Raw genomic sequence first — 10000 nt, 5'->3', positions numbered from 1 at the left:
CCAAAGAGCTGGATTTTGGTCTCATTGGACCACAACACTTTCACCCAGTTCTCCTCTGAATCATTCAGATGTTCACTGGCAAACTTCAGATGGTCCTGTACATGTGCTTTCTTTAGCAGGGGGACGTTGTGGGCGCTACTGGATTTCAGTCTTTCACGGCGTAGTGTGTTACCAATTGTTTTCTTGGTGACTGTGGTCCCAGCAGCCTTGAGATCATTGACAAAATCCTCCAGTGTAATTCTGGGCCGATTCCTCGCCGTTCTCATGATCATTGAAACTCCATGAGGTGAGATCTTGCATGGAGCCCCAGACCGAGGAAGATTGACAGTCCTTTTGTGTTTCTTCCATTTGGGAATAATCTCACCAACTGTTGTCACCTTCTCACCAAGCTGCTTGGAGATGGTCTTGTAGCTCATTCCAGCCTTGTGTAGGTCTACAATCTTGTCCCTGACATCCATGGACAGCTCTTTGGTCTTGGCCATGATGGAGAGTTTGGAATCTGATTAGTTGCTTCCTTCTGTGGACAGGTGTCTTTCATACAGGTAATGAGCTGAGATTAAGAGCACTCCCCGAGAGTGCTCCTACTGTAATCTCAGCTCCTTACTGGGAGCTCGTTACACCTGGGAGCCAGAAATCTTTCTGATTGGTAGGGGATCAAATACTTATTTCACTCAATAAAATGCAAATCAATGTAGAACTTTTCTGAAATGTGTTTTTCTGGATTTTTTTGTTGTTATTCTGTCTCTCACTGTTCAGATAAACCGACCATTAAAATTACAGACTGGTCATTTCTTTGTCAGTGGGCAAATGTACAAAATCAGCAGGGGATCACATTATTTTTTCCCTCACTGTACAATGTGGGTCTTCACCATTTTCTGAACCATTACATTCTCCTCATGATTAGTATCACAGAGTTCCTTATAATCCACAGGAACCTGGGAGGATCTGCTGGAATCCTGGACTGTTACCTCATCCTCATCCTCACCACACCTTTGACAGGAGACCAGAACACTGAGAGAAATGTGGTGATTCACTCGACTGTGGAAATTTCCAGCAAAACTGGAAGGAAGTGGAACGTTCTAAACAGTAAAGCTAAGTAAAGTGACACGAGCACAACCTGAGAAAACACACCCTGGTGTGATTCTTCTCTCTTCAGTAGTAAACACCTGGGTGTTGGTCTCAGTGTTCACGTCTTCATCACGTCCTCGGGTTCTGCTCAGCTGAGCAAGTAAATAAACACACTTTCTTTCCTCATCTTCCTCATGGAGTCGTGCGCTGGAGAAACCTGACTCCTTTGTTTTTTTTTAGACCTTCTTCATAGATCCTGAGCCCAGAGTGGAGGAAGGGTTTCTCAGCGTGATCAGGTTCACAGGGCAGAGATGACGAGGAACATTTCATCACACGTGAAGGCAGAAAACACCACGAGGTTTCGTTCTTTGGCCCATAATGAGCACAGACACTTTCATCACCACCCTCAGAGCTGTGTGTGTGTGTGTGTCTGTATCTGTGTGTGTGTGAGTGTGTGTGTCTGTATCTGTGTGTGTGTGAGTGTGTGTGTCTGTATCTGTGTGTGTGTGAGTGTGTGTGTCTGTATCTGTGTGTGTGTGTGTGTGTCTGTATCTGTGTGTGTGTCTGTATCTGTGTGTGTGTGTGTGTCTGTATCCGTGTGTGTGTGTGAGTGTGTGTCTGTATCTGTGTGTGTGTATCTGTGTGTGTGTATGTGTGTGTCTGTATCTGTGTGTGTGTGAGTGTGTGTGTCTGTATCTGTGTGTGTGTGTGAGTGTGTGTCTGTATCTGTGTGTGTGTATCTGTGTGTGTGTCTGTATCTGTGTGTGTGTATGTGTGTGTCTGTATCTGTGTGTGTGTGAGTGTGTCTGTATCTGTGTGTGTGTGAGTGTGTGTCTGTATCTGTGTGTGAGTGTGTGTATCTGTGTGTGTGAGTGTGTGTGTCTGTATCTGTGTGTGTGTGTCTGTATCTGTGTGTGTGTGTCTGTATCTGTGTGTGTGAGTGTGTGTGTCTGTATCTGTGTGTGAGTGTGTGTGTCTGTATCTGTGTGTGTGTGAGTGTGTGTCTGTATCTGTGTGTGTGTGTGAGTGTGTGTGTGTCTGTATCTGTGTGTGTGTGAGTGTGTGTGTCTGTATCTGTGTGTGTGTGTGAGTGTGTGTGTGTCTGTATCTGTGTGTGTGTGAGTGTGTGTGTCTGTATCTGTGTGTGTGTGTGAGTGTGTGTGTGTCTGTATCTGTGTGTGTGTGAGTGTGTGTCTGTATCTGTGTGTGTGCGTGTGTGTCTGTATCTGTGTGTGTGTGTGTGTCTGTATCCGTGTGTGTGTGTGAGTGTGTGTCTGTATCTGTGTGTTTGTATCTGTGTGTGTGTATGTGTGTGTCTGTATCTGTGTGTGTGTGAGTGTGTGTCTGTATCTGTGTGTGTGTGTGAGTGTGTGTCTGTATCTGTGTGTGTGTATCTGTGTGTGTGTCTGTATCTGTGTGTGTGTGTCTGTATCTGTGTGTGTGAGTGTGTGTGTCTGTATCTGTGTGTGTGTGAGTGTGTGTCTGTATCTGTGTGTGAGTGTGTGTATCTGTGTGTGTGAGTGTGTGTGTCTGTATCTGTGTGTGTGTGTCTGTATCTGTGTGTGTGTGTCTGTATCTGTGTGTGTGAGTGTGTGTGTCTGTATCTGTGTGTGAGTGTGTGTGTCTGTATCTGTGTGTGTGTGAGTGTGTGTCTGTATCTGTGTGAGTGTGTGTGTCTGTATCTGTGTGTGTGTGTGTGAGTGTGTGTGTGTCTGTATCTGTGTGTGTGTGAGTGTGTGTCTGTATCTGTGTGTGTGCGAGTGTGTCTGTATCTGTGTGTGTGTGTGTCTGTATCTGTGTGTGTGTGAGTGTGCGTCTGTATCTGTGTGTGTGTGAGTGTGTGTCTGTATCTGTGTGTGTGTGAGTGTGTGTCTGTATCTGTGTGTGTGCGAGTGTGTCTGTATCTGTGTGTGTGTGAGTGTGTGTGTCTGTATCTGTGTGTGTGCGAGTGTGTGTCTGTATCTGTGTGTGTGCGAGTGTGTGTCTGTATCTGTGTGTGTGTATCTGTGTGTGTGTATGTGTGTGTCTGTATCTGTGTGTGTGTGAGTGTGTGTCTGTATCTGTGTGTGTGTATCTGTGTGTGTGTATGTGTGTGTCTGTATCTGTGTGTGTGTGAGTGTGTGTGTCTGTATCTGTGTGTGTGTATCTGTGTGTGTGTCTGTATCTGTGTGTGTGTATCTGTGTGTGTGTCTGTATCTGTGTGTGTGTATGTGTGTGTCTGTATCTTTGTGTGTGTGAGTGTGTGTCTGTATCTGTGTGTGTGTGAGTGTGTCTGTATCTGTGTGTGTGTGAGTGTGTGTCTGTATCTGTGTGTGTGTGAGTGTGTCTGTATCTGTGTGTGTGTGTGTGTGTCTGTATCTGTGTGTGTGTGAGTGTGCGTCTGTATCTGTGTGTGTGTGAGTGTGTGTGTCTGTATCTGTGTGTGTGTATCTGTGTGTGTGTCTGTATCTGTGTGTGTGTATCTGTGTGTGTGTCTGTATCTGTGTGTGTGTATGTGTGTGTCTGTATCTTTGTGTGTGTGAGTGTGTGTCTGTATCTGTGTGTGTGTGAGTGTGTCTGTATCTGTGTGTGTGTGAGTGTGTGTCTGTATCTGTGTGTGTGTGAGTGTGTCTGTCCGTATCTGTGTGTGTGTGTGAGTGTGTGTGTCTGTATCTGTGTGTGTGTGAGTGTGTATGTCTGTATCTGTGTGTGTGTGAGTGTGTCTGTATCTGTGTGTGTGTGAGTGTGTGCCTGTATCTGTGTGTGTGCGAGTGTGTCTGTATCTGTGTGTGTGTGTGTGTGTCTGTATCTGTGTGTGTGTGAGTGTGCGTCTGTATCTGTGTGTGTGTGAGTGTGTGTGTCTGTATCTGTGTGTGTGTGAGTGTGCGTCTGTATCTGTGTGTGTGTGAGTGTGTGTGTCTGTATCTGTGTGTGTGTGAGTGTGTGTCTGTATCTGTGTGTGTGCGAGTGTGTCTGTATCTGTGTGTGTGTGAGTGTGTGTCTGTATCTGTGTGTGTGTGAGTGTGCGTCTGTATCTGTGTGTGTGTGAGTGTGTGTGTCTGTATCTGTGTGTGTGTGTGAGTGTGTGTGTGTCTGTATCTGTGTGTGAGTGTGTGTGTCTGTATCTGTGTGTGTGTGAGTGTGCGTCTGTATCTGTGTGTGTGTGAGTGTGTGTCTGTATCTGTGTGTGTGTGAGTGTGCGTCTGTATCTGTGTGTGTGTGAGTGTGTGTGTCTGTATCTGTGTGTGTGTGTGAGTGTGTGTGTGTCTGTTTCTGTGTGTGAGTGTGTGTGTCTGTATCTGTGTGTGTGTGTGAGTGTGTGTCTGTATCTGTGTGTGAGTGTGTGTGTCTGTATCTGTGTGTGTGTGAGTGTGTGTGTCTGTATCTGTGTGTGTGTGAGTGTGTGTGTCTGTATCTGTGTGTGTGTGTGAGTGTGTGTGTGTCTGTATCTGTGTGTGTGTGTGAGTGTGTGTGTGTCTGTATCTGTGTGTGTGTGTGAGTGTGTGTGTGTCTGTATCTGTGTGTGTGTGAGTGTGTGTCTGTATCTGTGTGTGTGCGAGTGTGTCTGTATCTGTGTGTGTGTGAGTGTGTGTCTGTATCTGTGTGTGTGTGAGTGTGCGTCTGTATCTGTGTGTGAGTGTGTGTCTGTATCTGTGTGTGTGTGAGTGTGCGTCTGTATCTGTGTGTGTGTGAGTGTGTGTGTCTGTATCTGTGTGTGTGTGAGTGTGTGTCTGTATCTGTGTGTGTGTGAGTGTGTGTCCGTATCTGTGTGTGAGTGTGTGTGTCTGTATCTGTGTGTGTGTGAGTGTGTGTGTCTGTATCTGTGTGTGTGTGAGTGTGTGTCTGTATCTGTGTGTGTGTGTGTCTGTATCTGTTTGTGTGTGAGTGTGTGTCTGTATCTGTGTGTGTGAGTGTGTGTGTGTCTGTATCTGTGTGTGTGAGTGTGTGTGTGTGTCTGTATCTGTGTGTGTGAGTGTGTGTGTGTGTCTGTATCTGTGTGTGTGTGTGTGTCTGTGTGTGAGTGTGTGTGTCTGTATCTGTGTGTGTGCGAGTGTGTCTGTATCTGTGTGTGTGCGAGTGTGTGTCTGTATCTGTGTGTGTGTGTGAGTGTGCGTCTGTATCTGTGTGTGTGTGAGTGTGTGTGTCTGTATCTGTGTGTGTGCGAGTGTGTCTGTATCTGTGTGTGTGCGAGTGTGTGTCTGTATCTGTGTGTGTGTGTGAGTGTGCGTCTGTATCTGTGTGTGTGTGAGTGTGTGTGTCTGTATCTGTGTGTGTGTGAGTGTGTGTGTGTCTGTATCTGTGTGTGTGTGAGTGTGTGTCTGTATCTGTGTGTGTGTGAGTGTGCGTCTGTATCTGTGTGTGTGTGAGTGTGTGTGTCTGTATCTGTGTGTGTGTGAGTGTGCGTCTGTATCTGTGTGTGTGTGAGTGTGTGTGTCTGTATCTGTGTGTGTGTGAGTGTGTGTCTGTATCTGTGTGTGTGTGAGTGTGTGTCCGTATCTGTGTGTGAGTGTGTGTGTCTGTATCTGTGTGTGTGTGAGTGTGTGTGTCTGTATCTGTGTGTGTGTGAGTGTGTGTCTGTATCTGTGTGTGTGTGTGTGTCTGTATCTGTTTGTGTGTGAGTGTGTGTCTGTATCTGTGTGTGTGAGTGTGTGTGTGTGTCTGTATCTGTGTGTGTGAGTGTGTGTGTGTGTCTGTATCTGTGTGTGTGAGTGTGTGTGTGTGTCTGTATCTGTGTGTGTGTGTGTGTCTGTGTGTGAGTGTGTGTGTCTGTATCTGTGTGTGTGCGAGTGTGTCTGTATCTGTGTGTGTGTGAGTGTGTGTCTGTATCTGTGTGTGTGTGTGAGTGTGCGTCTGTATCTGTGTGTGTGTGAGTGTGTGTCTGTATCTGTGTGTGAGTGTGTGTGTCTGTTTCTGTGTGTGTGTGTGTGTGTCTGTATCTGTGTGTGTGTGAGTGTGTGTGTCTGTATCTGTGTGTGTGTGAGTGTGTGTGTCTGTATCTGTGTGTGAGTGTGTGTGTGTCTGTATCTGTGTGTGTGTGAGTGTGTGTGTCTGTATCTGTGTGTGTGTGAGTGTGTGTGTCTGTATCTGTGTGTGAGTGTGTGTGTGTCTGTATCTGTGTGTGTGTGAGTGTGTCTGTATCTGTGTGTGTGTGAGTGTGTGTGTCTGTATCTGTGTGTGTGTGAGTGTGTGTGTCTGTATCTGTGTGTGTGCGAGTGTGTCTGTATCTGTGTGTGTGTGAGTGTGTGTGTCTGTATCTGTGTGTGTGTGAGTGTGCGTCTGTATCTGTGTGTGTGTGAGTGTGTGTGTCTGTATCTGTGTGTGTGTGAGTGTGTGTCTGTATCTGTGTGTGTGTGAGTGTGTGTCCGTATCTGTGTGTGAGTGTGTGTGTCTGTATCTGTGTGTGTGTGAGTGTGTGTCTGTATCTGTGTGTGTGTGTGTCTGTATCTGTGTGTGTGTGAGTGTGTGTGTCTGTATCTGTTTGTGTGTGAGTGTGTGTCTGTATCTGTGTGTGTGAGTGTGTGTGTGTGTCTGTATCTGTGTGTGTGAGTGTGTGTGTGTGTCTGTATCTGTGTGTGTGAGTGTGTGTGTGTGTCTGTATCTGTGTGTATGTGTGTGTCTGTGTGTGAGTGTGTGTGTCTGTATCTGTGTGTGTGTGTGAGTGTGTGTCTGTATCTGTGTGTGTGTATCTGTGTGTGTGTGTCTGTATCTGTGTGTGTGTGAGTGTGTGTGTCCGTATCTGTGTGTGTGTGAGTGTGTGTGTCCGTATCTGTGTGTGTGTGAGTGTGTGTGTCTGTATCTGTGTGTGTGTGAGTGTGTGTGTCTGTATCTGTGTGTGTGTGAGTGTGTGTCTGTATCTGTGTGTGAGTGTGTGTGTGTCTGTATCTGTGTGTGAGTGTGTGTGTCTGTATCTGTGTGTGTGTGAGTGTGTGTGTCTGTATCTGTGTGTGTGTGAGTGTGTGTGTCTGTATCTGTGTGTGTGCGAGTGTGTCTGTATCTGTGTGTGTGTGAGTGTGTCTGTATCTGTGTGTGAGTGTGTGTGTCTGTATCTGTGTGTGTGAGTGTGTGTGTCTGTATCTGTGTGTGAGTGTGTGTGTGTCTGTATCTGTGTGTGAGTGTGTGTGTCTGTATCTGTGTGTGTGTGAGTGTGTGTGTCTGTATCTGTGTGTGTGTGAGTGTGTGTCTGTATCTGTGTGTGTGTGAGTGTGTGTGTCTGTATCTGTGTGTGTGTGAGTGTGTGTGTCTGTATCTGTGTGTGTGTGAGTGTGTGTGTCTGTATCTGTGTGTGTGTGAGTGTGTGTGTCTGTATCTGTGTGTGTGAGTGTGTGTGTCTGTATCTGTGTGTGTGAGTGTGTGTGTCTGTATCTGTGTGTGTGTGAGTGTGTGTGTCTGTATCTGTGTGTGTGTGAGTGTGTGTGTCTGTATCTGTGTGTGTGTGAGTGTGTGTGTCTGTATCTGTGTGTGTGTGAGTGTGTGTGTCTGTATCTGTGTGTGTGTGAGTGTGTGTCTGTATCTGTGTGTGTGTGAGTGTGTGTGTCTGTATCTGTGTGTGTGTGAGTGTGTGTGTCTGTATCTGTGTGTGAGTGTGTGTGTCTGTATCTGTGTGTGTGTGAGTGTGTGTGTCTGTATCTGTGTGTGAGTGTGTGTGTGTGTCTGTATCTGTATCTGTGTGAGTGTGTGTGTCTGTATCTGTGTGTGTGTGAGTGTGTGTGTCTGTATCTGTGTGTGTGTGAGTGTGTGTGTCTGTATCTGTGTGTGTGAGTGTGTGTGTCTGTATCTGTGTGTGTGTGAGTGTGTGTGTCTGTATCTGTGTGTGTGTGAGTGTGTGTGTCTGTATCTGTGTGTGTGTGAGTGTGTGTCTGTATCTGTGTGTGTGTGAGTGTGTGTGTCTGTATCTGTGTGTGTGTGAGTGTGTGTGTCTGTATCTGTGTGTGTGTGAGTGTGTGTGTCTGTATCTGTGTGTGTGTGAGTGTGTGTGTCTGTATCTGTGTGTGTGTGAGTGTGTGTGTCTGTATCTGTATCTGTGTGAGTGTGTGTGTCTGTATCTGTGTGTGTGTGAGTGTGTGTGTCTGTATCTGTGTGTGTGTGAGTGTGTGTGTCTGTATCTGTGTGTGTGAATGTGTGTGTCTGTATCTGTGTGTGTGTGAGTGTGTGTGTCTGTATCTGTGTGTGTGTGAGTGTGTGTGTCTGTATCTGTGTGTGTGAGTGTGTGTGTCTGTATCTGTGTGTGTGTGTGTGTGTCTGTATCTGTGTGTGTGTGAGTGTGTGTGTCTGTATCTGTGTGTGTGAGTGTGTGTGTCTGTATCTGTGTGTGTGTGAGTGTGTGTGTCTGTATCTGTGTGTGTGTGAGTGTGTGTGTGGTGATTATTACAGTGATGGTGTGCATGTCTCCAGTCCATAATCAGGAAACTCCACCCCTCATGCTCACCCTAAATCTCTAGAACTTTCCACTTTGTTGACTCAGAACTAAGAATTCACAAGTTAGAAGAAACCAAAATGAAATGAATAAAAAGAGTCCACAGTAATCACCAGCTGAGGTAAAGTGATCAAAATGAACTTGAACCCGAGCAGGAGACAATGAACAATGTCAGAGATAAAAAAAAAAAAGACATAAATAAATGAGGGGAAGGAGACGTCAGGAGCGCTAGCAGTGCTATCATTAGCATTAGGAGGAAGTTGTATTTGTCGTTTCAGCACAGATTCACTTCCTCCTTCCTCTATCACTGACCCTCTTCACCTCAATGCAGGAAACACTCAGTGCTAAATAAACACTCCCAACACCTCTCTCACTGTGTGTGTGTGTGTGTGTGTGTGTGTGTGTTCCCACACTGCTCTATCACATTTCAACCCTTTCAGTCCAGCTCAAGTAAGCAGAGTGCTGATGATCATTACTGAACATGTGTACAGATGTGTATAGATGTGTAGTATTGTGTATTATTGTGTACAGATGTGTAGTATTGTGTATTATTGTGTACAGATGTGTATAGATGTGTAGTATTGTGTATTATTGTGTACAGATGTGTAGAGAATCACACACACTGCAGACACACGGAGATTCAGTCCTCTGGGCCGTGTTCCGAACATCCCCCTGCCCCCTGTTCCCTCCGCTGTAGACTCATCTGCACTGCGCCTCATTACAGGAGTGATATTCGACTAAATCTGACATAAGGTTGTTTGTAAACAGTGTCGTTTCCATGGTTACAAGAAAATTCCACAACTTTAGAGAACCAGCTTCTGTTTATTTTCTAGTTGTACTTTGTTTCTAAATTTTCGACCGTTATAAAAACAAAATTGTGTTTGATTCAGTGATCATGATCTCACCATGCTTGCTTTTGTGTCTGTGTTTCCGTGGCAACAGAGCCATGTGTTCTATGTTTTGTGTTCCACTTCCTGTTTTGAACTCACTGCTGTTGCCATTGGTTCATTTGTTTGTTCTCACCTGTCTCTTGTTATCTCTGATTAGGACAGTGCACACACACACACACACACACACCGTTTGCACTTAGAGTTTTTTTGTTCAAAAACAAACAAAAAAAATTGTAATTCTGACAATGATGAAAACTAGACCTTGGTGTTGTTGTGTGTTTTTTTTAAGGAACCCAATCTGGCAACCTGATCATAAAGTTGCTGCCTCTCCAGTGGACCGCAGCATGGGGTAGCGTGAGTCCTGCCCCACTGGGCCTGTGTTGCAGCGGGGTGCAGGGGTAATAACTGTAGCGAGCTGAATGGAGCAGCACCATCACACAACATGCAGAAAAAACAGAGAGAAGCCGTGATCAGGATTATAAACATCTTTAATGGTGTTTAATCGTTAATGATCATTAAAGAACAGGAAGTGAAACATCTGTACCAGCTGCAGCTCAGCTCAAACAGGACCTAAAGCCTTTTCCTCTCCTCGCCTCGCACTGTGTCTCCACTCTGGAGCTCTGAGACACTCGGGGTTGAGCGAGCGGTT

This window comes from Hemibagrus wyckioides, linkage group LG09, assembly GCF_019097595.1.
Source record: "Hemibagrus wyckioides isolate EC202008001 linkage group LG09, SWU_Hwy_1.0, whole genome shotgun sequence".
Classification (NCBI taxonomy): Eukaryota; Metazoa; Chordata; class Actinopteri; order Siluriformes; family Bagridae; genus Hemibagrus; species Hemibagrus wyckioides.
This window is presented reverse-complemented; position numbering follows the sequence as displayed.